The sequence below is a fragment of the Ptychodera flava genome, chromosome 15 (genome assembly GCF_041260155.1).
Source record: "Ptychodera flava strain L36383 chromosome 15, AS_Pfla_20210202, whole genome shotgun sequence".
NCBI classification, from domain to species: Eukaryota; Metazoa; Hemichordata; class Enteropneusta; family Ptychoderidae; genus Ptychodera; species Ptychodera flava.
Genome location: NC_091942.1, coordinates 22863958 through 22889572, shown reverse-complemented (window position 1 = coordinate 22889572; position 25615 = coordinate 22863958). Strand labels below are relative to the sequence as shown.

The window sequence follows — 25615 nt, the reverse complement described above, 5'->3', positions numbered from 1 at the left end:
TGTTCAAGGGCTAAGTGGTGGGATTTTGAAATTTTGAAAAATAACAGTTGAAAAGAATGGTACCTGTTGTAAACATTTTGTCAAGAATTAATATTATGGCATTACCTCATGAGGTTCTTCACATGGTAAATTCTGAATTCTGTTGCTTTTGATGTGTTTAAATACAAACAGTGGACATTTTTCAAAGCCAACAAATGTAGTATATGAAGAATATGGTACTTCATGTATTTTTACCCCCAAAAATTATAATTTTGGAGTTACAACATGAGATAATCACATTATGAATTCCTATGTCTGCTGGTTTTGATGTGTTCAAATACACACTGTTTGGACATGTTAAATTAAAAGATAGAAAAAAAAATTAACAGTTTTCCAAGTTAAAATTATGGGAGTTACCTCAAGAGGTTCATCACATGGTAAATTCTCACATTTCTGGCCGCTGGGAGTGCGGGATCGACAGTGTGGGAAAATTGATCCCACACTCTCAGAAACCGTCCCACACTCTGCAGTAAATACTACACGAGCTCTGATTGGATGATAAACAGTCTGTTTTGTTCCACGCGCAAAATGTTATCCAATGGCACGACGAGTAACACACAGACAGAACTACAAAGTAAGCAGGTCAAAGTACAGTGGCAAATGACAGACTTGTCACGATTTTGGAAAATGTTGTACATGTCCAATGTGAATTTAACGCATTTTGTGGCATGTGAGAAAAAGAATCTCACACACCAAGGACCTGGGATCAGATTTCTCACACCAGTTGGGGATATTTTGTCTCACACGAGCCTGCGGCTCGTGTGAGACAAAATCTGATCCAAGGTCCTTGGGGGTGTGAGATTCTATCATTCCCAACTCTATTGGTTTTGCTGTGTTCAAAGACAACCTGTTTGGACATTATTGAAAGATAACAAGTGAAGAGTATGGCACTTCAGATCCTTTTTTTTCAAAGTTACAGTTTTTTCATTACCTCATTAGGTTCATCACATATAAAATTTCTAACTTTGTTGGTTTTGCTGTGTTCAAAGAGAAACTGTTGGGAATATTTGGAAGATAACAAGTTTAAGACTAATGGTGCTTCATGTTGACATTTTTTTCAAAGTTAAAATTTTGGAGTTGCTGTAAGATATTCATCAGATGATAAATTCCTAACACTGTTTGTTTTGATGTGCTTAAAACAACCATTTGCATATTTTTGAAAGAAAAGAAGTGAAATATGGTATTTAATATATTTTTTTTTTCAAAGTTACACTTTTGGAGTTACCTTATGAGAGTCATTGCATGTCAAATTCCAATTTTGTTGGGTTCTTTGATAAGGCCAAAAAGAACCTTCATGAGGAAACTCCAAAAAGGCTAATTTTCGAAAAGAAAAATATATATGGTACCATATCTTCACTTTTTATATCAGAAAGTCTCGTTTGTCTTCGAACACACCGAAAGCAACGGAGCTAGGAATTTACCATGTGGTTAACCTCATGGGGTAACTCCACAATATTAACTCTGAAAAACATTTTACATACAGAAACTCAGTGTCAAGGTAATCTAACAATCTGAAAGCAAAACAGCTATCATTATACGTCTTCTACAATTTTTTCTTTGCTTTCCTCTCATATGCTATTGCTCTTGCTTTTTACATGCCGTTGCAGCAATTTCAAATTTCTGTTGCTGAGAACTTTCTCATTTGCTAAGCATACTGTTCAGCTTCGGCCTTTGTGACTGTTTAATTATCTCTGATGTGAGACATGAAATAGCTGTCAATGGCGGCTCCTTCTGCTTCAGTTCACGGTACTTACTGGCCAACAGGCTTTTTTCGAACTATAGTGAGGAAATATAGAGAAAATGGTTCATAAAATCAGGCCTTAACAAAATTCAAATATCTGTATTTCTCTAAGAATGGGACCCTTCCTCACTAAAAAGTTGTAGGGGTCCTAGTGCGAAATAGGGAGTCTGTAAAGCAAAATTTGGGGTTAACGCAATCCCTACATAAATACAAACAAACCCCACAAGGCAGCTCAATATGCTGCACACCAGTATCTGTTTGTCTTTAGCTGATTTAACAGTTGTGGGGTCACAGGTTCATGTGGAAAGCTATTTTCCCCCTAGGTATTACACAAGGAAGACAATCAAATAATATTAAACTCTATCTATGCACATGATGTTCTGTTGATCTACTGTTACATGCTCAAGGAACAGATTTGTGATGTCACCTTCATGGCAAGTCATCCAATAGATGTTTACTGGTTACAGGTACATATATGTCAGTATATCATTGACTATCACTGACCTTCAGAAGTTTCATCATGTTCACATTGCTTCTTGTTCTTTTCTGCAGAGGACTCCATATGACTCCCTGGGTGGATAGTGTTCCTTTGCATATTCTCACTCGCAACTAATAATCATAGGAAAGAGCACCATCATGTAAGACCATGCAACACATAATACTGAACTTGCTTTTTGCAGATAATTTGCACTAGCGAGCGGCTCTCTCTGTGGCCTCTCTGCTAGGTGACTGATGCCGTATGTTGTGGGTTCGGACCCGATTGAAAACTAGCCGTATACAAAGGATATTCAAGATGAAATCTTAATTTCTTATTGCCATCTTTCCGACAGTAATCATAAATATGTGAGAGAGATAAATCATGCTGTCACAAATTAATTTCCAATTATATGACTGCCACAGATTCTGTATATCCCTGTATTTTATGGAAGTATTTAGCTGTCAATTGATATGTCAATCAATCAATCAATCTATCAATCAACCAATCAATCAATCAAAGCAATTTATAAGTGCTAGAATCAATTACACTGTTATTTTTGAAGGCACTGAAGTTAAAATACGTGAATTCTGTTACATTGGAAGCAGATGGCACCTAGTCCTCACAAAGTAGAGCACAGGGCAGCACTTATTTTTTTTATCAAAGTTAACAGGCAGGCCACTACCTTTAATTGCTTGGTATTTTCAGTTTTTGTGGGTGTGTGTGGCAATGCCATTTTCTTGCTCTCCATAGTGAATTCCAACATACCCAGTTTTTTACAAGTCAACATATGTTGTGTCAATATATTAGTTTCGTTGTTCTCATTTACAAATGCCATCAAATCTGGAATGATAATTTTTCAGACCTGATCTGTGTCAAGAAGATTAAAGCCCCAGTAACTCTTGAAAAACTTTCAAGGTGTATTGTCTCAGTTTTGTGTGTATTATAACAGTGGCCCTCGTTGTATTCTGCAAACAATTGCTTGATGTAATTTATCAACACACCCATTCTGTAGTAATCACCATTGTTATTGTTGAAGTCATTGTCAATGACATAGTCCCCATTCAGAATTGTGACATCAGTCTTCATAGAGCATTCAAATGAAGTCTGTATAATATACGGATAGTTTTCAATCGGATGCGAACCCACAACATACGGCATCAGTCGCCTAGCTGAGAGGCCTGAGACAGAACCAGTCGGCTAAATCTCCACTCCCAAAAAAGAGTGGTTCAATAGCCGGCTAAGTTGTTACATTTTTCTGACTGAGACCTTTCAACACGTTGTAGAGTTCGTGAAGCACTCACGCTCGCATGCTCACTATCATACATCGCACATACACACTTTATCGAAGCGAAGAAACAAAATTTCATCGCTTTAACTGGGCGAACAATAACCTCGGGGACAATTCTGTCCACCAGCAGTGTTACCGACCCAGGATAGAAAATACGGATAGTTTTCAATCGGATGCGAACCCACAACATACGGCATCAGTCGCCTAGCTGAGAGGCCTGAGACAGAACCAGTCGGCTAAATCTCCACTCCCAAAAAAGAGTGGTTCAATAGCCGGCTATTGTACTGTGAATCCAGTGATTGTTTTCATGTCGAGGCATCAATAAATAAGTGTGATTGGATTGTATCATAAAAATGTATGACACAGGTTAATATCCTTGTACCAATTTTGAAAGAAATCAGTTGAGACGTATTGAGTTATGGCTAAAGGCATAAACAAATCATAACAAATGGCCAGCTGGCAGCTATCAATTGCATCATATGACAACAAAATTGAGAGGTACATGTATTACAAAGGTTTATGTCCTTGTACCATATTTGGAAGAAATCAGTTGAGGCATGTCTGAGTTATGGCTTAACCCTTTTCCTGCCAGACAGTATTAAGACTAATATTACTTCCCCATCAGCCAAGTCAGTAAAAAGCGGTATTGAGCCAAAAACATGAAGTATTTTCACACACTTGGCTTGGTCTGTTATAGCATCTTTAGTAAAAAAATAAAGTTTATAGTATTGATGTTTCAACAGCTTTCAATTGATGTACAGTATTATGTTAAAATACGCCATATGTTGTGTTTCATTAATTTTAACCATCTTGACCTGATGGTGAAATATGGACTTGGCAGGAAAAGGGTTCTGACATGAAAAAATCGTAACAAAATGGCTGCCTGGTAACTCTATTGGGTCGTATCACAATAATATCAACATGAACATGTATAACATAGGTCTATGTCGTTGTACCAACTTCAAAAGAAATCAGTTGAGACATGTTTGGGTTACGCTGTGGGTTACGGCTGGAAACATGAAAAAATCGTAACAAAATGGCTGCCTGGAGGGCATATTGGATTGTATTTTAACAAAATAGAGATGCATATGTATGACATACATGTAGGTCCATGTCCCTGTACCAATTTTGAAAGATATCAGTTGAGACACACTGGGTTATGGCTCAAGACATGAAAAAATTGTAATGAAATGGCCACTGGGCGGCCATATTGGATTGTATCAGAAGAAAAATCTACAAGCATTGTACGACATAGGTTAATGTCCTTGCACCAAATTTGAAAGACATCAGTTGACACATGTCTTGGTTACGGCTCAAGACATGAAAAACTTGTAAAAAACTAGCTGCTAGGTGGCCATCTTGGGTCATATTGTGAAACTATTAAATCAACGTACATCTGTATGGAGTCTGGTGCTATACTTGTGCAAAGTTTGAAAGAAATTGACCAAGCCTTGTCTGAGATATCTGCGTGAACAGGGGAAGGCATGCATGTGCGCGGACTTACAGACGGAACTCAATCTATAAGTCCCTGGAGTTCGTTTGTGGGGACTAATTAATGAGGTATATGATAGTGTGCCATTAGGTGCCTTAACCTGCCATACCGGTATATGAACCATTTAGTCCTTTTAGTTATTTAATTATTCACATTTATGTGATATTAAGGGTAATGACCTTTGACCCCAGCATAATTGATGAGGTGTATGACAGTTCATCATAAGGTGCTATAACCTACCAAATATGAACCATCTAGCCGTTTAAATACCTAGTAATTCATATTTATGTGATATTACGGTCAATGACCTTCAACCCCAGTTGACATATTGGCGAAATGGTTTGATCCAACGTTTCCGCACTCTCGAAGTTGGGTCCTTCATTTCATGCATAATAAGGGATTTCCTTCAAATGAAGGGCGCCCTCTCTTTAGTTTCGATGACCGTTACACCATGTTTCACGGCTAGAAAATCGGCGAAAAACACTGCAAAAGGTTAGTTTTTATGGAAATTTTCCATATCCTTGCCATTTATATTGCCTCCAGTCGTGACCTATGTAAATTTTTTCAACAATCAGGGCAAATCTTTTGTAGAAATCACCAGATCGATTTTTGTAGACATGTTGACCTCGCCTTATACAGCACTGCGTCGCTTGCGTTGGCAAGACATTTAATTTAATTTGCAACCAGGTTTGGTCGGATTTGAATCTCATGACTATGATTTTCTGCAAAGTTTTGGTGTTCAAACGGACAAATATGATTTAACACGCCTTTGAAATGAGGTCTGTTCGGTGTTGAATACCGTTAAATCCAATAAATATGGTGGCCATGCACACGCAAACAGCTTGAGACGCGTTGGTATCACATATCATTGCGTATTTTCAGTATCCCAGTTGTTGTAATCTTTTATTTTTTGAGCAAAATTTGTGATCAAGAATATATATAATGATGGTTTTGTTTGTTTAAGTATGATCCAGTTACCGAAATACATGTGTCTTTACATTTTGTTGCAGATATACTGTGGCTGATAACCTACCACAGCCCGTTCTGGCAATGGCACATGGCTTACAATATTCACCGGTATTTTGTACCTGTATCTATGTTTACTAACAGTTTGAGTTTATGGTAACGTTTGGCCACAAGAAATTCACGTACTTTGAAATCATTTGTCATAGTTTTGAAAAATAAGAATTAAATGTTTGAAAGAAATCTATTTTGTTGGAAAAAGGAGAGTGTTTGGATCCTTAGCCATATCAAGCAGTGCAAGTAAGGATGCTTTATTGAGAAGTTGCATAAACTACGGTAAGCCATATGCCACAGAGCATGGAAGGTTGCCCCTGACAGAAGTAAAACTTGCGGCAGCAAGTCTTCTTAAATGGAGGGCAACTTAATAATATTACAGGCCAATCGCAAAAGTGGCATATTAATTTTTTGCCAATTTTGTGACTCAAAGACTGCAATATGCAACAGCACAAAGGTTGAACCATGTGAATATTTCTTTGTCCCTGAAAAAACATCTAAACAGTGTACACAGAGCCTGGGAAATCTAAACAGTGTACACAGAGCCTGGGTCAAGATTCAAAAGCTGTTTCCCATTGTCAGAAACTCCATAGTCGAGGGGTTTTAAGTTTGAAACAGGATGCTCAGTGCACAAAAAACACATTCATTGTCAAAGAAATGATACTGTTGAAAAAGGATTGATGCAGTTATGTCATGGAAAGTAAAAGTAACATTGGCCTGCTCTCTGATATTGAAATACGGTTGTCCAGACTTGGCCAGTATGTGCTAAAAAGATGCCACAAATTTGAAAAGCACCATGTAACTGTTGTGCTAGAAGGCAAAGAATTTATTCTTCCTTTAAATCATCGCTTTCATGTGATATTCAGAAAGAGGTAGCCCACAGTCTCGGTTTACAGGAGACTACCATAGTTTTAAGTTATTCTCAGAAGACCAGCCATTGTATTGCTGTTTCAAGTCACACACATTGCACAGAAAGTGCTTTTGATCAATATCTCTGGACTTGGAGATGTGAGGTCACATAAAGCAAAAACTCATCCAGATAAGAATAAGTGTGGTCCATGTGGTAAATGTGGGATAAAAAAAACAAACAGATGGTACCATGTTGTGGGAAAACCAGAGGAATATGTCCGAGCTGGTTAAAATCTAGGGGCATGAATGAACAGTATTGTTTCTGCAATGCGTGTCGCCTAGCTTTATATAGATAAAGAATTTTCTGGAAGAGATGGAGGGGATGATGAGAAAGCACCAATAATTGATGTCACAGAGGCCAATGGTTCTACTCCGGAATAAAAAGGACGCGATGCATACGCCGTTCTACATACTCAGAACGCCCAAATAATCACGTGATGCCGGTACAAACAAACCCACATGTGTACTGAACGCGTATAGAAATACACGTACGTCTGTGCGCGTTTGCGCACATGGCTTTGTTTGTACCGTGGTCGATTCGAATTCCGGGTTTGGCCTATTGTTTAATCTGTACTTTAACTGGCCCAGGTTTACACTCCACTGATGTTGATGACAAAAACCTCTTTCTCACACAGTTTAATCTCTACTCCAGTGATATCGATACTTCCGTTCCTGACATAGTGTGTCTTTGTCCAGAACACTTCAATACATGGATGGAAAAAAACTGAAAATACTGCAGCATGCCAGATTGTAGAAAGCGCATTACATCGAATGTGCGGTTTCCGTCAAATGTTGACTTAATCAATGGCTTCTCCCATGATCATGGTGACTACATGAATTTTAGTTTTGATGGAAAAAGTCAACTGTGTGGAAAATGTTACATGCAACTTTACCATATTGTTGAAAAAATGAAAAAAAACATCAAGTGCAATCTCTCAAGACTTATAATGACCTTTAGCAAGTCATTGAAGACATTGCCTCCAGTATCAAAAATACAACTGATATCACTGATATAGCCCTGAACAAAATGTCACTTTTTATTGCGCTAAAATATTAGAAAAGAGTCTGTCCTTCTTCAAGAGGCTAGAGGCTATGTTTTTCTTATAACCTCGGTGGTCTTTAATGCTCATACAGAGACAAATAGAATTTAAACCAGCAACCAAGGCGTCGGTGTTTTTCAATGTATTTTGGAAGCTGAATTTGTCGATGTCAATCTCGCTCCCATTGCTTCTTGACAGTCATTTTAGAATGGGAAAATTCACAAACAGAGAGGTTACAATGGTCGCCACGGACAAGTAACTTTTGGCTTATTGACCTGAAATTAAGTCAGTGTTCATTGAAAATTCAAAGACTGGACCCTTGACATCTAAGCTTGCTCATGACTTTCATTGCATGCGGTCTTGCCACGATGCCATCCACTGTCACTCAACAAGTTAACATTGAAGAGTACGTCTTAGTAAAAGTCCCATTTTTGTGGTGATTTTTCACCACTGCACTTTATTTTTACCTTATTATAAACGCTCATACAAAGCACAAAAACTGCTGTGTGTTTCTTTTTTTTTACCGTATCGACATATTGTGAGACACCGTAACTCACAGTCAATGCAATGAACTTTGGTGAACGTACGCTCCACCAGCTGAACAGCTTTTTCATATGCAAAATCAGCGTACGGTATTTAACCGGTGGTATTGTTTGAATTGCATTTTATTGGAAGTGATTATATGATTCTTTTCATCAATTCTTCATGCAATTTTACGAAAAATCTTATGGAAATGTTCACAATGACATAATATGATACCGTGTTCCCTCGCTAGAAAATCGCTCTCGTGAATTCGATTTCTAGGTAATTACTTTTTTCCACTTGTCCCGTAGGGCAATTGGCATCGGAGGTTCAATTGCCCGAACGTGACTTTCCCTTGCCCTGGGCAATCGGACAACCCTTAGTGTCTTTCCCTACCCTTGTAACTTACGATTTTTTGAGTGAACCCATCTCAGATTCCTCCGACCCCCCCCCCCCCGGGCCATAAATAATGACGGCTCCCTAATTACCCTACGCAACTCTTTTGGCATGATTTGTTCAAAGTCTAAGGCCAGAGATACCATGAATAGGACAGTTTTGAGTACCCCACAAGGAAAACTTTGCCGGTTGCTTCACCCAGATAGTTTTGTCATAACAAGTCTTGAAAATATTGATGTAGGTCAACCCAATGTCAGTCCACTTCACTGTTTTAGTGTTTTGCAATAGCTGCACATCCTGTACTCAGAAAACTAGCCCATCAGGGCAGTTTAAAGCAAGATCCTACAAGTCTAGCTGTGTTGAAATAGCTAGAACTTGTGATAAGAAATTATACTGCTGTCTTGCTTGGCAGCTAGTGATGAGACACGTATTTTGAGAAAATATTGCCAAGCGATGAACAAAACATCTTGTTGACCATTGATTTTTTTTACTTTTTTGAAAGGTCACAAAAGGTCAAACTCAGTACAGTACCTGGTGATTACGCAGAGCTGCTCTGTCTATGCTATGCCCTGAAATGTCCTGTTCAGATATATATACCCATGACAAAATGCTATTGTACACATTTGGCTCAAAGTATCAGAATGTTGAACCTTTTCGAATCATTTGACAAGGGGATGGTCTGTATTCATTGCTTTTACACACAGAATGGCTTGATAGTGACTAGGACCTCTGTGACCTTGACAATGAAATATGCCCTTAAATCCATGGTATCAGGCTAATGCCAGATTGGCTGGACTGCAGGTGATACAAAGTAAAATGAATGAGATCTTTTTGTGTGAGATATTGTTTCCCTGAGCACAGAGGTTGTTTTGCTTATATCTCTCTTTACATGGCTTTCCGTAGCAGTAATTGGCAACTGAGAATGGCATCAATCAAGCAGCTAGCCCCTTTGTATCATGCTTTTGATTGGTCAACCTAGTATCTTCGTCTCCTACCAAGGCATCTCCATGATTTGCTGCAAGCACCATCTTGCATCCTAGATCACCTGCAGTCTGGGGGATTTACAACAAGCATAACTGGCTTCAGCTGGAGAGAGCTTGCACTTGATGAAGCCCATGAACAACTTATCAATTTAAGTGTCAAAACTGCAGTTCATAAGCCCTCTCCTGAATTGCAATCACATCGGATCATCCCTAAGAACATGTCAACCAAAGCTATCTGATGAGTAGTTTTTTGAGAATAAAATTTTCTGACCAAAAATGGCAACAATTGCCCCCAAAAGAGATCAAATTTAGTTCATAACTTTATCTATAGAAACCTGTATACCAAATTTCAAAGCTGTTAGACCAGTACTTTTTGTGAGAAACACATTTTTTGACCAAAAACGGAAAAAATTGCCCCAAAAAATCAAAATTGCAGATTTCATCATTATTTTTTAATAAATATCATTTAGTTCATCTATAGAAACCTGTATACCAAATTTCAAAGCTATCGGATGAGTAGTTTTGGAAATACACGTTTTGACCAAAAATGGCAAAAATTGCCCCCAAAATACAAAATTACAGATTTCATCAGAAATTCATTATATATTACTGAACTCATCTGTAGAAACCTGTATGCCAAATTTCAAAGCTATCAGACCAGTAATTCTTGAGAAACACATTTTTTTGACCAAAAATGGCAAAAATTGCCCCAAAATTACAAAATTGCAGATTTCATCATAATTTCAACAAATATCATTAAGGTGATCTGTAAAAACCTGTATACCAAATTGCAAAGCTATCAGATGAGTAGTTTTTGGAAATACACATTTTTTGACCAAAAATGGCAAAAATTGCCCCAAAAATACAAAATTGCAGATTTCATCACAATTTCAATAAATATCATGTAGTTTATCTGTAGGAACCTGTATACCAAATTGCAAAGCTATCAGATGAGTAGTTTTTGGAAATACACATTTTTTGACCAAAAATGGCAAAAATTGCCCCAAAAATACAAAATTGCAGATTTCATCACAATTTCAATAAATATCATGTAGTGTATCTGTAGGAACCTGTATACCAAATTTCAAAGCTATCAAATAAATAGTTTTGGAAATACACATTTTTGACCAAAAATTGCAAAAATTGCCCCAAAAATACAAAATTTCAGATTTCATCAGAAATTCAATATATATTACTCAGTTCATCTATACAAAAGTGTATACCAAATTTCAAAGTATTAGACCAGTACTTTTTGAGAAATACATTTTTTGACCAAAAATGGCAAAAATTGCCTTAAAAATGCAATTTTGCATATTTCTGCACAATTTGAACAAATCTGAAATAGATCATCCCTAGGGACATATGTACCAAATATCAAAGCTATCTGACTGGTAGTTTTGAAGAAGAAGATTTTTAAAGATATTTTTACCAAAAATGACAAAAATTGCCTTAAAAATACAAATATGCAAATTTCACCATAATTTGAACAAATCTGACTGAAGTTACCCTAAGTAAACTGCATATCAAATTTCAAAGCAATCGGACAAGCGGTTTCAGAGAAGAAGATTTTTTTACCAAAAACACCAAAAATTGCCCCAAAAATACAAATATGCAAATTTCACCACGATTTGAACAAACTTAAGTGTGGTCACCCAAGTGAACTGCATATAAAATTTCAAAGCGATTGGACTTGCAGTTTCAGAGGAGAAGGCAATTGTTGACGGACGACGACGACGGACGACGACGATGGACGACGGACGACGACGGAAAATCAACCTATTTGATAAGCTCTGCGTCGCTGACAGCGGAGCTAAAAAATCTGTGAGAGCTCTGTTTTTGCTGCAACCCCTGAAAAAAATCTTTGGAAAAGTTGTTCAGGAAGACTTGATGACATTTTATGAAGTAGGTCAAAGAGCTCTAGCAGACTACATCTCTACTAGGCTTTTACATAAACCTAGTACAGAAGCTCCTGTGAGGAGGAGAAAATTAAAAACATTTTCAGGGAAGGTTGTAGTAAAAAGGAGAACACGTACAGCTGATGCTGACAAAAAAAATAGTTGACGCCTGTTTAAAAAGGCAAATTGCTCACTCAATAAAATCTGGTGTGCCATAGAAGGCTTTGTGCAATTTATTCCCCTCCCACGTGCAATCTGTGATGCAGATGGGTCTATGCACCATCAAAGCTCAAAATCAAACACAACTTAAGTATTACAAAAAAGATATGACACATGCAGCATCATAAGTGAGGCACTGCCTGAGAATTGGACAGCTGAAATGGTAATACTTGAAGGTATGTTTTGATTCAGTGTGCGCCAATAAGACAGTGTTTTTGCTAAGGTTGGGGAAAAGAGGTAAATGATTTGGGAACCCCGGTAGCAATTCTGTGTCCCCTGATCTGATTGCATTGATACCAAGAGGAACCCTGGTAAAATGGCTGGGGAACCCCGGTAACATTTACTGGGGTACCAGCCTTAACAAAAACACTGTAAGATCCCATCATCAAACATTCAAAGACTACTTAATCTATACCATAAGGGACTGGACGTAAATTAGCAGGGAGGAGGGCCAGGGGGATTTGGGGGAGGGTCACAAATTTTTGAGCCTGGGGGAGGGTCACAATTTTTTGAATCCTCTAAGGGGGGGACACAAATTTTTGGGCTTGTTGTCGGTGCACTAAAAGAAGAAAAAAAATTGTTTGTGTAGGCAATTATGGTCACATGACATCACTCACACACTGCCTCTTACTTTTTATTAAGTGCTCATTCCCAACTCGCTGTGTATCTCTTCCCCACCATTATCTTAAACAGGATTGTCTCTCTTGTTGCCATTCTTATCGCCATTAAGTTTATAGCAAATCCAATCTATTGTTTCACAGCTGACCCACCATATTAAAAGGATATTATGATTCATGGCATTCTGGCTGCACATTGTACCATGTAGTGGGTTTTGTTAATAAACACTGGACAGTGTTTTTGCTAAGGTTGGGGAACAATGGGAACCCTGGATAAATTTCTGTTGTCCTCTAGTAAGACTGCACAGATATACCAAGGCTAACCCTGGTAAAATGACTGGGGAACCCTGGTAACATTTACCTATAGGTACCGCCCTTAACAAAAACACTGCTGGATATTACCACAATATCTTACATTGTTCTACTGATGTAGTCAATCTTGAACCTCTATTTGACAATATTATTTCTCATTCCACTTTTTGTTGATCAACAAAAGTTCCCTCTCTTGCATAAGTCACTTCCCTTTAAAGTTTAAGGCCAAGCTCCACCCTGCATCAGTCACTTTTTAGGTACATGAATTTTAGTTTTAGAGATACTATCGTTTGAAATTAAGAGCAAGCTTTGGTGTGATAATTGATAATTTTGATTCTAGAAAAATGATTTTAGTATACTTAAATATTTAGGTACAGTCATCTGATTGGTATGGCTACTTGTGGCATTTTTCAAGTTTATATTGGCTTTACTACGTGGGTATATCTTTGGAATGGATAGTGTTCATTTGTGTTGTTGATGGCAGGATATATGACATTTGTTGAAATTTAATGTGGGTAATTTATACAGTGAATTAGCCCATGTTGATCACTATTCAGATTGAACTTGGTAAATATGGTGAAATCCCAATGTCATTTCAGAATATGGAGACTTGATTGATCATGAAATAGTGTTTGCCACTTCTGTGTCAAATCAGGATCAGTCTAATCCTCTCTTATCTAGGCTGCTCTCTGTGATATGTTTAAAATGCAAAGAAACGAGGCACAAAAAATTGACAAAAGAAGACTTGATTATCATGAAATAGTGTTTGCCACTTCTGTGTCAAATCAGGATCAGTCTATCCTCTCTTATCTAGGCTGTGCTTTCTGTGATATGTTTAAAATGCAAAGAAATGAGGCACAAAAAATTGACAAAGTATTTTCAATGTTAAAACATCATAATTTCACACTATAGCATTCAATCTATTACGATACTTTGAATTGTTTGCTTAAAATATTGCATGAATAGGAATAGCCTTTCTGTTGACCTTTCCCCACAAACAGGGCAACATGAACAAAACTTTCATTGTCTACTCGAACACATAGTACATTTTGTAAAATTGGATTTGATATGAGTGCAATGAGCACATGTACATGTATTTTCAGTTCTCTGACTACACAGGTCTATTGGAAATATAATAAATTCAGTGAATAATGGGGTCATGCACACACATGTAGTTGTATATCTGTACCAGGAATACATTTTAAACATACTTTCCATTATTTCCTCCCCACGTAGAGATTAAACTGCTCAATATATTGTACATTGAACAAATTATATTGCTGTGGAGATCAATATGTCACATCGTGTTTCTGCAGTATTCCCTCAATGGTCAACGTGATACATTCCAAAATTATGAATTTCACTAATATTTTGATAAATGTTAAATTATAATTCATAAGAAAAATGGCAGGCACAATTGTGCATTAATATAAAAGAAAACATTTGAAGAACATTATTTATTACAATCATTCTTAGTGGAGTATAAGTGTGCTCTACTCCATTATAAGCCAATTTGGGCATTCATTATATGAATTGTTGGACAGCCTATTGAATCACAGCATTCCACATCTGCACTTCAAAGCCAAAGTGAAAGGGCACATATTTACTGCCTACTTTACATGATATATGCCATTGACTTGGTGTAGCAGTCTAAGCCCTAGGAGAATGGTTAGAGTATTCAGCTATTGGCTGCTTTGATTGCCTCCAACAATGGCATACTCATCACACACAGGTGCAACCACAATCGCAACGTAAAGGCCTATGCACCCAGTAGGGAGAGCTCTTCTGGGTAAGTACATGTAGCCTTCGCGTAGCGACAGTGGTGCACATACGGTACAACTGTATCCTCCTAGCATAGGGCAATATTGCTGTTGTACCTCAATATTTGGACTGGTGTTTAGGTAGGACGTCAACTTGATCAAATCCTAAAAACTAAAAGCTTAAATTTGAAAAAAGGCAAAACCTTCAGCTTCGAAACTGCAGCTACGTAAGGCAATATATGATACCACGGTACTACCAAAAGAGTGTGGTAGCTCCTAGCTTTGCTTGGCAGGGCTGTGCGTTAATTACCAGCGTTATACTTTACTTTATTGCTCAACAACACACTTAAGGAGTGTGGTAAAGCAGAAATTGCAAAACTCACCAAACACTGGATGAAGCTGCTGCTGGGAGAGGAAATAAAGTCCAAATATACGGCCTGTGGTAGGAGGCTGTATAACGCCGAACACACAACTTGATCCTTAATAATTTTTCATAAAAACCAAGAAGTCAATCATTTAAACATACAGACCTTTATTTCCTGAAAATGATAGGCTAAAATGTACAGTGTACGTCCAGAGAACTTCTTGGTACAGCGCGACACTTGTAAACAAACTTGAATGCGTTGAAGTTATTTGTATATATATACAGAATGATGTTCACAGTCACACTTGGAAGTTGTGACAATTTAGTCCAGTTGTAAGTGAAACATATTTATGAAAATCATCATTAAATTAAGTACTTTCAATACTTAGACCCTCAATCAATTTTGACAGTCAGGAAGAACAGACAGAAATAATTGAGTGAAATTAATGACTTGTATGACGAATCTCTGACTTAAAATAATGTAAAAGTTACTGGCATTTTCCAGAATACAATGTACGTACCAAGCTTGCAGGTCAAGTCCAGAGGGTCAAGTATGATATCAAATAGGCCCAGAAGAAAGCTTTTAAATAGCTTTGAAACAAGCAGACTGCCAATCTTGTTAAGCAGTCATGATCTAGTACAAAGACTTTAAATTTTTCACATAATGCTATGCTTGGTGTCTGCCTCCATGGTGTACAACATACTGGTACATGATTCGGCGTCACTCATCAGAGGACTGCACTTTCATTGAAAATATTTGTGAGTTCACATGGTGGTGTAATCTTACATCCTGTTCAGAAATGGCTAATATTATGATACTTTGGACAAAGCTATTTTTGTCAACATTTTACAGTACTGTCTGTCAATGCACCAATTTTAAAAAAATATTCATTGCCACCATTTTAATACTTCAATAGTGTAATGGTCATGCTGCTTGACACTTGAATTACAAGAATCTGTACTAGATATGTTCCAAGTTAAAGGGACAAAGTTGCTCATTTTTGACATTATTTTGCCATTTAAATTTCTTTTGATGGATTATTCTCACTGAAATATGCTCACTCTCTGGTTATTGCAATTCAATTTTCATCTTTAATAAGACACATTAACATGTGAAATTAACTATGTTAAAATTTTTGGTAAATACCTTCCATGCATGCATATGAGTTGAGCTGTGACAACCAGAGATTGCAGTTTAGCCTATTTCAGTGAGCAGCAGAAAAGCATATATACAACAGAAATTAAAAGGACCAAAATTTGGTCAAAAATGAGTGACTTTGTCCCTTTAATGGCCAATATGAAAATGGATAAAATTCCATGTTTGCTGTTTTGTTATTTGCCTGTCAGTCACTGTTATTTTTAACAATGGTGTGGACAAGATGTTGGTTTTGTTGTTTACTTTGCAGTTCTGAGTTACATAAATGCATAAGATTTCAGAATTTTTCAGTATTAGCTGCTGTATTTTAGCATGATATGCTCTGTATTGATTCAGTTTGTCAGCCTAGCCTGATGACACTTGAGCAGTGGTGTCATTATTTGTGTCCAGTGAAGTCTTAAACTGTTTTTTTTTTGTGGTTTGTTCCACATTTACAAGTGTGCTGACAACATGGAAAATTGAGAATTTCATCAAACTTGTGCAGTAAATCAAACAATGAATTAATTTAATCATAGAGTGTTTCCTATGGTGTTCCCCAGAACAATCCGCCCCTACCAAAATGGAAATAAGAATACCAGTACTCATTTATCTGGTGATTGGTTTACTAAGTTTAAACAGTGTAAGAGTTAAACAGTATATTAAACCATTATCATAACAATCAAAATGCATATTGTGTAGGCAGAGAAATCAGGGTTTCCCTTTTATTAAAAGTACTTATCTATAGCATAGAATTATCCAGATTTTTGTCTACAAGATTAGTTTTACCCATGCTGGTCAAATGTGACTGACACATCATTGAAAGTATTCTTAGGTAAGGCTGACATCCATATCTAGACTTGTTCTTGTCACAAGCAGAAGCAAATAAAAAAATTTGCTGACATCCCTTGCTGGTGTCCATCTATTTTGCCGTGTGTTGTAAATCCCCAACTAAATTTTTGAACGTTGAAGATCCGATCAATTTGTAATATTATATTTTTTGAAACTTTACCAAGTCCTAAAGACTTGGAAAGAGCGCGTAGAGATGGTAAAGCAAAAAAAATGTACAGCATATATGAATCAATTGACCTGCAAACAGTACTTCCAAAAGAAAATTGGATGTTTTTTTTGGTGACGAAAAACTAAGCGGTTATTGGTGAATTTTCTGTGTGAAGAAATTCCAGACTTTCTGAAGCCCTACCTTGGAGTTGACAAGGAGTTTGTCATTGCAGGGGGGTTTGATGGGCAAAAGAAAGACAAAGCAATAATTGTGAGTGGAAATTACCCTTCTCATGAATACCCTGCATATTTTTCAAATCATGAAGAAACTGATACACGTATATGGCGCCATGTCCCTGTTTCAGTAAAAAGAACATACTTATATACTCGCCAGATACAGATGTTTACCACATCGGATTACCTCTGATGGCATCTGAGCTATCAGACAGAAACATCTTTATACAGCTCAGTGCATGTGCAGATGATCAGTCATATGTACATTTAAATAAATTAATTAAGCCTTAGCAAATGATCCAGATCTTGCTTAAATTGATCAAGACATAAGAGCAAAATGTCTCCAAACTCTCTATATCACATCTGGTTGTGACTTTTTTGTCATTTTTGTTGGCTGTGGAAAAGCAGCATTTCAGAAAGAATTTTTCCAATATTCAGAATTGTTTCTGGTGGAATTGCCACCGCGACCTCAGGCACTCTTGCAGACACAGAGAGTGGCATCTGGGAGAAAGGCCTATCTCTCTTTCTTTAATTGGAACTATTTACTACCAGAAACATCACAGTGAGTTTGAATCACAACATGACAGCCCATATGACCAGTTTAAAGCCATGAAATGAGATGAAACTTTGACACTGAATTGGAATTACATATTCAGTGGCTTGAAAAATCAGAAATACCATCCAAGTTAGAATTCAGAGGGAGGAGGATCTAATTCCAAACCCAACAGCTTTAAAATACCATTGGCTCAGAACTTGTTTCATCTCTGATTCATGGTCACAGTCAGAAAGGGGCCAGATTGTCTTACGTGGATATGACAACTCTGGCTATGTTGCCAATGGTAACAAGTTATCACCCATATGGGATTCACCAGAAATTTGTCCCAAGTACAGGAAAGGATGGCATTCTATACCAAAGGGTGTAATGTTAAAAATCTGGGTGCAAAAATAAATTTTGCAAATGTACAAAGTCAAATAATGCTTGTGGCCCAGGGTGCATGCAATTGTTTAAATTGTGCCAATACTGGAGATCAGAGTGACAGCTTAATTGATGACATTGTTTTTGACAAAACCAACAAAGGGCAAACCACAGAAGCATTGGAAATCAAAGAAATTGATGAGATCAATATCAAATGATCTTGCTGAAGAAAACATGGTTGAAGTAGTAGAATACACAGATGATGAAGATGACGAAGAAGAAGATGGAGACAGTTCCGATGACTGATGTATATCCTGATCAATTTTCTGTCATTCACAAACTGTTGTCTGTACAATTACTACCATGGATGTACATCCATGTTACTACTAACACCAAGGTGGCTGATCATTAAAACAAATGATACACATGTGTATATACATAAAGTTCAACTGCGTTCTCATTGAATTTAAACAATTTTAATTTAGACTGAAAAATGACTGCTTCTAAGCTTAATAAATTCATATGTCTAATAGGTATGTCATCACGTATTCACGCATGGAGCCGATAGTCCGGTACGGTATACCAACACAGTGTGAAACCCACAGTACATGCTGTACGGCGTACACTTCCCTCGGCGATGTTGCCGTGCACAAATGGTATAAAAACGGGTTTCATGACATAAATTCACTAATACTTCCTACCAAGGAAGTAAATAGCAAAACAAGTATCATTGTGAAGAATGATAGCCTGGTATCTTCAAATAAACAGTCGCTAGAGCAAAATACTCGTAGACAAGTTACTTCCGCATTTGCCCCTACTCAGTGCTGCACGCCAGCATTAAACACTGCGTCGTTTTCGTTGGCAAGGTCAGAAAGCATTCAAACTTCCAATCAGAATGCAGATATACACTATGAATATGTATACAAACTATGAACTCTGCACAAGACGATTTACTTGGGGATAAAAACCAAATTTACATACCCGAGTATGTAGCCGAGTTCAGCTGAGGCAGCAGCGAGAGACCGTACGCAAAATTCACAAGATAGTTGGATAGTTAGGTGGGGAGCCTCTTTCACAGTTTTACATAAAAATGAGACTCAGTAACGTTTGGTCGCTTTACTTTTGATCAAAAACCTACCAAACCCATCAGACAAGGCCCTACTCTTACGCAGAAAACCAAAGCTCTCAAGCGTCGACTTTCTCTTCCGCGTTTGAGACTCGTTCTTCTCTTTCGCATTTGAGAGAAACAAATGTCGACTTTATTCGGCAATGGTCCGCTATTCGTGGGCGTAAATTGCTAGACTACATATAGCCACATCGGCACTTCTGAAATGTTATCTCCGGCTTGCAAGACAACAAAAATATCAAAATATTATCATCAAAACCAGAATTTCGGGGCTAGAGAGCGAAACATCGCTGAAAAGTAGCTGGCCAAAATACGGAAGTAGCCGGTCAATTTGGCCGGCATCTGGCTAAAAGTGAACACGCTGCAAACAGAGGGGCTTGTTGCGATGGACAAGTAGCCTTTGGCTCTTTGACCAGAAAAATAAGTGAGTGTTCATTGATAATTCAAAGACTGGATCCGTTGACACCAAAGTTTGCTCGTGACTTTCATTGCATTGCATGCACCTTTCCGCAATACCACTCATTGAGTCTGAACTGAAATTGAAAGAGTACGTTTTAGTAAAAGTCCTGTTTTGTTGTGCTGATTTTCGCTACCGTACTTTCTTTTATAGGGTAATAAACATTCATACAAAGCAAAAAATCTTCAGTTGTCTCCTTTCGATCGTACAGAGATATTGTGCGACAGGAAAACTTTAGCTCAAAGGGCAATGATCTTTGTGAACGTACCCTCAACCAGCTAAAATAGCTTTCTATATGCAAAATCAGCGTACATTAATTAACAGCATTTTATTGAAAGGGATTCTATAGTACCATTGTTTTTGTAAACTCTTCATGCAATTTTATGAACTAAATGATGACCTCAAAGTAACAGCAAGTGCTAGACGGCACTTTTAACGCTGGTCGGAAACCAGAATGCCGGACAAGGGAGCCATCATCAAGTCAGGCGCCGACTGGCATTGGCCATGCTAAAAGTAGTTCAGGCAGTGGCTAATGTTTTGTGTACACTAAAAGGTAATCTGTTCGCATATGTTGACATAGAGATTAATCCTCTGATAACAAGCTCGGGTTAGTCGGGTACTTCTAAGTTAATGGAGCGTTCCCCTAATGCTTGGATTGTACCTGCGGATGACCAAACCTCATTAACATATTATTTGCATAGTTTAGAAATATGCAAATTTCGGACCCAGATTCGAGAGTGTCTGCATGTGCACCAAAAATTAGTGCACTAGCCTTATTGGTTAGCCTAGAATTAGGTATGTACATAATCTATGAGGTATATGTTAATTTGCAATAGGTGCTGTAACCTTTGAAATATTAACCATCTAGCCCTTTAAAGGTATACAACCACCTGTAATCTAAATATCCCCATGTATGGTCAGGGCATTCCTTGGTATTCAAAATGCCCATGTGAGGGCGCTGTTTTAAAAAGTGGCCACCCGCTTAAACTCTGTGGTTGGTTAGATTTTCTCTTTGCATAGTAACTATTGCACAATTGGAACAGGTGACAGTATATCTTTAAGTTACCTAGTAATTCGCATTTTTGTGATATTTAGGGTCATTGACCTTTGACCCCAGTTGACATGTCGGCGAAATGGTTTGATCCCGTGCTTCGCACTGTGTACCAAAAATAAGCACTGTAGCCTTATTGGTTAGCCTAGAATTAGATATATGCATAATAATTAAAGGGACATTATTTGTATCTTTTGACTTTTTTTCATTTTTTCGATGACTGAAATCAACTGTCAAATCAATGGAAGACCTAAATTGTGACTATGGATGGCTTCAAGGATATGTAAAGTACATTCTTGCTCTTTACGGCAAGGTTCAATGTTGGTAAGGGTGTCAGCACGATTTGAACCAACCGCCATGATTGAACCCCTGCACATAACCAATATTACTACGCATACGTCAACCATCAAAGTACAGCTGGAACATAAAAGGCCTGTGACCTACATACTAACTTCAGCACAATGGATATCGAGGAGCACACGGTGCATAAACAATGCACGTATCACAAACTACTGTCAAATAGTGAAACTAAGCAGGGCATTTGCTTTTAAGTTTCATTTTAGTATCGATGACACGGACTGTGGAACAAATGAAACCATAGACGCAATTGGGTCAATGGTAAAACTAAAACGATCGATGTCAGATTGCTGTGGTAATAGTGAAACAGGTACAATGTAATGCATTTCCTGTGCATTTGATCATTAGCAAAACTTCGTCAATTTTTAAGATTTTAGGACATTTTCTTGTCAATACGTTGGTTCGTTTTACAAACACGACATGATCACTTGTTGAACCTGGAAACATCACACTCGGACTGAACACTGCACGGTGTGTAGCATCGGTGACATTGTGACACCGCGCCGGGCGAGTACTGTCATTGATACTGCTCGCGATTGGAGTCACCTCTCGACACACAAGATCTGTTTGAAAGTTGTTATTCTCTGTGCATCGTGTAATTATTTGTATCAGTTGAATCGCATTTCGAACCAAAAGTGAGTACATCACAGTTACAGTTGCCTAGACCCATTCGCTTACGGCCTCTGTGCCTCCGACCCACTCCCAAAAGTGGACTTTACGTAAGAAGCGCAGCTGAGCACATCATGTACCTACATGAGTAAAGCCCTCCGTACGGCCTCCACGCCCTATAACGCTGGGAACACACAGACCTGTACGCAGGGCTAATCGTGCACCCAGGCGAGGTGGGTGTGCTTGAAAACAAAACTCAATGCAAGTTTTGGATTAAAATGGGTTTTTTTGGTGGAGAAAACTGCACGCCGCAACCGAGGTGCTGCCAGCGGTTTGGCACAGCCCTGCCACGCAGAGTTAGCTTTCACCCAACAATGTACCGGTACATAATGTAAGTGTCAGTCGCCAAAGTACCGGTACATTGCTCAATTTCGCAATCACCTCGACAATAACATGACTGTCTACTGAAGTTAAATATCCCGTCATTTTACTCTGTTTTCACATTTCTATGCACAAAGGCTTTGGGCAAGTCTACATATGCATATGGAGGAACAAACGAGATGAAAAGATCCGCAATTATAGACCTTGTCGTTGTCAGCTGGTACTGGTAGGCATTTGAAATGCCCATTCTAAAATGTGCTCTGTAGCAGTAAAGAATGGTGTATCTAAGAGCAGGATTGGCCGTCAAGATCTCCATCAAAAACTGACCGTCAAAATGTAACTGAGCAAACTGGATTAGTAATAGGGAATCCCGAAACTGCAATACTGCACTTTTGACTTTCACTTCGTGTGGTTTATTTTTTTTACACGCGGATGCTTACAGTGGCCCAGATAGCAGTTTGCAGTGTGGTTACTGATCGCAGGTCACCTGCCAACTCTGAGGTTAACAGTAACCTCCATAAACCTCAGACCCAAGGTTTTTTTAAAGGTGTACGCAAATGGGATGGAAGTTGTCTGTGGTCGGCTACTGCTTGTTTGCAACAATATGAGGTCAAAGATGCAAATAATGTCCCTTTAATAAGGTATGAGATAGTTAACCATTAGGTGCTGTAACCTACCAAATATGAACTATCTGGCCCTTTAAGTTATCTGCTAATTCACATTTGTGTGATATTTAAGGCCAATGACCTTTGACCTCAGTTGACATGGTGGCGAAATGTTTTGACACCATGCTTCGCAATGTGTACCAAAAATTAGCACTCTAGCCTTATTTGCTCTAAAAATTGAGGTAATAAAACTGTGTCACTGCATCATTTTTCCAATATGAATACGATGAGAAAGTAAATTTTTATTTTTTGTGGCCCTTATACAAGGAAGTCTACGGAGAACTGTCTTATACATAGGAGTCTATGGAGAACTGCCTGATAAATGGAAGTCTATGAGAGTGAAAACTAAAGAGTCCTCTAACACGGCCAAATTTAATTCCATTGTGAAACAAATTAATTGACGTGCATCTGTATGGGGTAGGGTAATATCCTTGTGCAAAGTTTGAAAGAAATTGACCATGGCATGTCTGAGATATCTGTGTGAACGGACGGACGCATGACATTACAAGATCTAAAATGAATTAAAGTCTATAGACTAAAATTCATTTGTCAATAATAATAGTGGCCATTACTCATGTACAGGCTTTCTTAAGAAACTTATGATTGAAGCTTTTGTAAGGTATCAATAGTAGAACAAGAAAATGGAGTTGAGACATGTAAGAAAAATACTGAGAAAATAGCAAAAAGTTGGCATTGCTTGGGCTTGAAGACTAATATGCCTTCAAGTCTGCTTCAGGGAGCAGAACAAGAAACTGGTTTATGCTACGTACAGAAAAAAATATACCGCCAAGGGCATGCAGTGTGATGCTCTCATCAACAAAAAAGGTATTATATGAAAGGTATTAGCTGTTCAAATCCCGATAATCCTCACTAGAAACCAAGTCAAAAGTGCTACAATGTTAGCAGAGATTAGGTAGCTTTGAATTTTAAATTGTTACAGTTGAATCTGAACACCAAAATACCCTGAAACTTGGCTGAGCACTTAGCAATATGCAGCAGAGTTCCCTAAACCAAAGTCTGTTTTACTGCTTCAGAGTTTTAGACAACTCAGCAGGTAGCCCTACTGAGTCAACTGATAAGCGGCTGTTGCTATAAACCATTTACCACTTACACAGTCCAAACACAGTTGAGCATTGAATGATGTATTCTCAAAGTAACCACAAATTATTGTTTTACTCACAGTATTTACTTCCCCCTTCAAAAATTCTTCCATTTACATTTGTAATATTGCCAGTCAAAATGGTTTGACCAACATAAATAGATCAGTTTACTCAGAGGGGCTGCCTACTGAGTTGTATCAGACTTCCCACACCCACACACTAGACTTTGTTTTGGCAAATGTCTTGGTATAAAGCTGAATGCTCTGCCAAGTTGCTAAGTAATTACTAACTTTGGTGTTCAGATAACAAGGGCAAATGCTGCAAGCCGCGAGTTCAGATAGAACACAATCTTTCAACTTGCTGGTGAAATTTTTTGCATCGAAAGCTGAAGCTTTAGAGTAATTTTAAAGTGTATTTTTAAAAAATAGCGTCATGGACACTGTTCCCACATTTGTTTTGAACATTTTTTCACGAGTGTTATGAATTAGAAATGTAAGATGCGAATAGCAAACAAGATCTTGAATGAAAATTCATGAAATTATGTACATTTGCCATTATGTTATTGTGTACTTTATAATTTAATAAATTTCACTACAATTTTGACAAATCCTACTGAGATCACCCCTAGGTCCACATTACCAAGTTTTAAATGAATTGGACTTGCACTTTCAGAGAAAAAGACTTTTTACCAAATCAAGAAAAAACCATTTCACCATAATTTCAGGCAATCTGACTGATATCACACCTGGGAACCTCTATACCTAGCTTCAAATGAACTGGACTTGTGGTTTAAGGGAAAACAATTTTTTGACCAAAAGTGGCAAAAAATTGCCTCAAAAACACAATTATGTAAATTTCACAACAATGTTGACAAATCAGACTGAGATCACCCCTATGAACTGTGATACCACATTTCAAATGAATTGGAATTTGGACTTGCGGTTTCAGAGAAAAAAGGCTTTTTTACCAAAAAACAGGGAAAATTGAGCAAAAATTACAATTATACAAATTTCAACAACATTTCCTCTTATCTGACTGACATTATCTTTAGATACCTCCATAGCAAGTTTTAAATGAATAAGACTTTTGGCTTGGGGCCTGAGATGAGCAACTGTAAACAGTGTGACCATACAGTACTGAACATCACACCAGGCCTACATATACACATTTAATTAACCCTACATGGTGTTTTATACACATAACTGTGTTGTTGTTTAATTACATGATGAAACTCCAGTGAGATAGAAATATTATTTATGTGTCGCTGTAGTTGTCACTACTATTTTACACAACAATGACATAAATTATACCTTTTAACAAACATGTGTTATTCCAAAAAATTTTGATCTAACAAAATCATGCGAGTTTTTGAAAGATATCACTTTACCTTCATTTCATTGTACTCATTAATTAACACAATCAAATTAAACATTTATACATACCTTAATTCTGAACGGAGTATTGGGATGACAAATTGTAATAAACGGATGAAAACTACACTGGATTCAGACAAAGA

General features: G+C 37.6%; 1 protein-coding gene and 1 long non-coding RNA gene across 3 annotated transcripts in view; one reads left to right on the top strand and one right to left on the bottom strand.

Annotated features, from left to right (window-relative positions):
- The window catches only part of LOC139151571 (uncharacterized), an 84433-nt gene that overhangs the window by 17011 nt on the left and 41807 nt on the right, over window positions 1–25615 (top strand). The window lies entirely within an intron of this gene.
- LOC139151567 (uncharacterized) lies at window positions 1631–25579 on the bottom strand. 2 transcript variants are annotated; one of them, XR_011556459.1, is made up of 3 exons: window positions 25542–25579; window positions 2285–2389; window positions 1631–1815 (listed from the first exon to the last, which is right to left on the bottom strand). It is a non-coding gene; the product is annotated as an uncharacterized lncRNA (long non-coding RNA). The 2 variants fall into 2 exon arrangements; XR_011556460.1 differs by lacking the exon at window positions 25542–25579 and adding an exon at window positions 3260–3459.